Below are 4,677 nucleotides of genomic sequence, written 5' to 3' on the forward strand. Positions count from 1 at the left end.
TCCCTGGCCTCACCTGGGGCAGGTGCTCGGGGCGGGACTGTAGAGGAAAGGGGCGACCGAGGATTCCAGCAGCCCCGCGAGTCGCACGTCCCTACCCAACTCTACGTCAGACTTGTATGTTCGTCCAAAGCTAGGGGTTTAGAAAGACCTAGGTGTGAACTCCAGCGCGGCCACTGACTGATCTCTGGACACTGTCGCCCCGAGGGACAGAATCCAAGAGTGGTCACCGCTGACTCCTCGGCCCTTGGCCCACAGCCCATGCTTAATGCAGGAATGTTGGACGGTGATTGACTGGATAAAGAAAAGTGGGCCAGTCACGTCACCTCTCTGAGCCTCAGTTTCCTCAGCTAGAGAGCGGGGGTACTTACCCCAGGGAACTGTTACAACACTTAGTAGATGCTAAGTTCCCTGTCATGTCTGTCTCTTCTAAGACCGCAGCCTGACCTAGCCACACACTTCCCTCAGCTGCTCCTGCTTGCTTCCTAGGGGTGCCCAAACCCTGGCCCTAGCTAAGGAGGTCAGGAGGGAAGGCTTTCCTGGCAGGCAGCCCCGGGGAAGGTGTGAGGGACCTGCTGCAGGGCTCTAATTACTCCTCTTCCCCCTCCTGACTGCTCCTCGCTAATGTTAGGGAAGTTAGTTGTGTACCTCGATGCTGGCTCCAGGGGCCAAAGATCCCACCTGACTGCTTCCTTGGGAGAATCACCGGGCGCCAGGCTTAGCCTTTAATTGTCAGAGGACTGTCCTACAAACTCACCCTGCACTTTCCCTCCTGCACATCTTTCCCACGTGACGCCCTGCGCTCTTTAACCTCTCTTCCCTTGAAGCCTTGCTCACCTCCCATTTCTCCTCAGTGAAGAGAACCACAGCCACTGCCACAGCCACCACACCAGCTCAGACCTTTTACTTCTACTGATCAATACCTCCACTCTTTTCAACATTTTTATAGTGTCTCGCTAAGTTGCTAAGATGCCCAGGCTGAGCTTGAACTTGGCATCCTCCTGACTCAGCCTCCCAGAGGGTTGGGGTTACAAGCGTGTGCCATCATGCCCAGCTCACCTGGGATGATTGCTCTGCTCTCGCCTCCCACAACCCATGCCAATCGGGGAAAACGCTTCATCTCCCTTGCCTCTAGCCCTCCCCTGAAATAGGGCTGTTATTCTGTCCAGTCCAAGAATGCACCCTAAGAAATAGGATGTTATCTGGAAGAATGCTGCATAGAAAGTCCCTCCAGTTTCTTCAGGTTGAAAATTTTCAGAGCAAAATAACGTCCTGCTATTGTCCTGGTCTCACTCTTGCCCGAGACCGAACCCAGCTAAGCTCTCACTTTCCCACTTTGCCCTGCACAGAAGGCCAGCCCACTCTGCAGACTACTCACCGGGTAGGTCTCTCCAGGTGAGTCCTCCTCTTTCAGCCGCGTGCTTCTCATCTACAAAATGGGGAGTCGTTTGTGCATGGCTATCTCAGGACCACCCACGAGGAGATAAAGAGGAAATAAAGAGGCTTTCTTGCCTGGCACTCTAGTCAGCCCACCAGCCTCCTCCCGGGTCTAGACCTCCTGTGTAGAGGCAGAACAACCCTGTCCCACACCTCCAAAGACACGATCGTATCCATGCAAGTCACCAACCTTACTGAGCCTTAGGGGAGGGCTGGGATTCAGGGCCCAGCTCTCTCACTCAATGCCATACGAACCATACCCATGGAGAGAAAGAGGCAGGGGTCATTTTGTCATCCCCCAGCCCACATGTCCTCAACTGCCCAGTTCCCAAAGGAAATAGGCTCTGGCTACATCAGCCACTCACTCCCAGGGGTCTCCAGTTTGACCTCAGAAGGCCTCACTTTTCAAATCCACAACATAGGAACAAAACGCTGTCCAAGCCCCCAGTCCCCCCGGTTTCCCTCAACCCGTCTTGCCCCCTTCCCTCTCACCATCCTTCCATCCATGAGGACTCAGATACACGCTCACTTTGAGCCTCCTGTCCCCTGGGCTTTGCTTTCTGCACTGGCCCCCACTTCCTGCTTCGGACCCATTTACAGAGCCGAGCTGAGGCCATCCCTTATGAATATGCATGTAGGGTAATGACAGCTTGGGACTGGGGAGGATCTGGGAAGAGGCATTTTGGCGTCACCATCTACCCTGGTCTCTCCATAGAAATCCCAGCCAAAACTGTCCTTCCTCCCTCCCGTAGGGGACCTGGGAGTTTGGGGCCAAAGCTGAAGTGATAACAATAACATCCACAACCACCAATATGAAGGACCTACAACTTGCTGACGCCCTGCCAAAGGCACCTCCTATACAATGCGTTTAAGGTAGGACTCATTTTCCCCACTTAGTGGAGAAGGAAACTAATGCTAGAAAAAAGCTAAGTAGTGCATGCAGAAATCATAAGTGGAATGCACCCAGTGCTTACGTGCTGACAGGGTGGAACTTAGGTGTGCTTCAGAGGATGGGACATCAGAGCTTTTGGTCCCTGCCGCTCAGAGGTGCGAGGGGCTCTTGAGCCCATAGTCACAAGGCCACATCTGGACCTCACAGGCTGACGGGTGAGTCCTTAGTGGGCTTGGGTGACCCAGGCCCTGGGAAAGGACCCATGCCCTGGAAATGATTCCATTCACCCGAAAGTACGGAGACAAGCAGACAAGTGTGTGCACACACAGTGTCGTGTGTGCACAGCGGAAGCACAGGTGCTCCTGTGATTGCCCAGTGTTTGCATCTCCGCACTGCTTTTGTGCCTTGTTTTCAACCAACAGCTACTGAGCCCCAGCCGTGGAGCGGACACTGATAGTTCCTGCCCGCATGGGGAGTGTGGCAGGGTGGCCTTCGTTCCCCACACGCACTTAACATCAACACTCCCAAAGGAATCCACTTCCTTTGAGAGAAGTGAGCGGGAGTGAGAGAGGAGAGGGTGGTGAAGATGGAAAAGATGGACACTTGGGGTGAGAGCTCCTGGCTCTGAGGGTTCTCCAAGGTATCTCCAGAGGCTTCCTTCAGAGGTGTCGGGAATCTTCTGTGAATGCGTGTGTGTGTGTGTGTGTGTGTGTGTGTGTGTGTGTGTGTGTGTGCATAAGGAAGTGCGTGTGGTTTCTGCTGTATAGATACAGGTGGCTGGGTGCATGGAGCATGCAGACTTGAATTCAGAGCATGAGTTTGTGTACATGTGGGTTTTACATGTGGTTGTATGGATGTGTGCAGGGTCGGAAGGACAGGAAAAAGTGTCATTTGGCCCAGGCCTCACATTTATAAGCCTCAAAAATACATCAAGCAGACAAGATGGAAGGGCTGTGGATTGAGCTCAGTGGTGCCACCACCTGCCTCACAAGCTCAAGGTCCTGAGTTCGATCCCCAGTACCAAAAAAAAAGACAAGATGGAAAAAAGAAAATCCAGATGGGTGGTGAAGGTGGGAGAAAAGGGATGGACAGATGGGTGGCTGGCTGGGTGGACAGCTGGACAGCAGGATGGCTGGAGGGCTGGACAGAGGGCTGGCGAGGTGACAAAGCAGAGGGTTCACAGTAGGCTCCAGGTGATCCATGTGTGGGTGTTCTCTGCACAATTCTTTTATCCTTTCTGGATCCTTGAAGTTTTTATAGTAAAATGTCCACTCGAAGTCAGCAGCAGGTCTGTGTGACTCATGGACAAGACAGAAAGAAAAGAATACTCATCAGAGAATTGGAGACTTACTCAGACCCATTGCCAGGCTACACAGCACCACGAACTCTCATTTTTTATAATTCTTGTAACTATCTTGGGAATCTCCTAGTTGCATTGGATTGCGTGTGCGTGAGTGCTTAAAATGTTAATTATTAAATAAAACCATGGAAAACATACTGTGATTGTGACCATTCTGTTTAGGCCTGTCTTGATTTTTAACTCACTGGGAACAGAAGCCGGTGAGGATCCCCGTTGGACAGGTGCCCTTGTGGTGCTGTGAGCCCACATGGTGGCTCAGGCCAGCACCCATGAGCTGAGCCTCCTCTAAGCCCCTGTTCCTGAAGCCAGCCCTGTTCCTGTGGTAAGAATGGCTTGTGGTTGAGGAAGGACAGCCACCAGCCCCAGGCAGCATCGGGGACCAGGAACTCTGTCATCTGAGGCGTGGACACGCTCAGGCCAGCGTCTGCTGCCGGGCAGTGTGGGTGGCTAAAACTCGGATGTTTCCTGGAAGCGGGTGTGGTAAAGACCAGACCGGGTATCCAGAGGCTCCCAGAGGCTCTTCTCTTCCCCCACCCCATACACACTTTTTACCTCCTGCCTCCTCCACTCAGCCGTCATTAGGCCAGAACTGTCTCATTTTACAGATGGGGAAACTGAGGCCTGGAGAAAATGCAGGTGCTCAGGCCACACAGAAAGTCAGCAGCAGCATGGGCCCACGGCCTGTGGGGACACGCAGAAGGGGGACCCAGACCCAGCATACCCGGGGACGAGGCCCACAGTGCCTCCTACCCGAACAGGTCATGCATGGGATCCAGGCCGGGTGGGCACCAGAAAGAGTTAGGGCCTAATCCCAGCTCTGTCACGGATTCTGAGTGACCTTGACAGCTCCCTGCCCTTCTCCAGACCTCAGTTTCACCATCTGTAACATCAGCACTTTGAATCACAACAGTGCCTTTTCACATGAGGTTCCGAAGCAGAACCCTTAGGCAGTGCCAAGAGGAGCTGCCCTGGTCCTCGTGATTGGATCCCT

The sequence above is a fragment of the Fukomys damarensis genome, unplaced genomic scaffold, assembly GCF_012274545.1.
Source record: "Fukomys damarensis isolate Sample0158 unplaced genomic scaffold, DMR_v1.0_HiC HiC_scaffold_23, whole genome shotgun sequence".
In the NCBI taxonomy this organism is placed as follows: domain Eukaryota; kingdom Metazoa; phylum Chordata; class Mammalia; order Rodentia; family Bathyergidae; genus Fukomys; species Fukomys damarensis.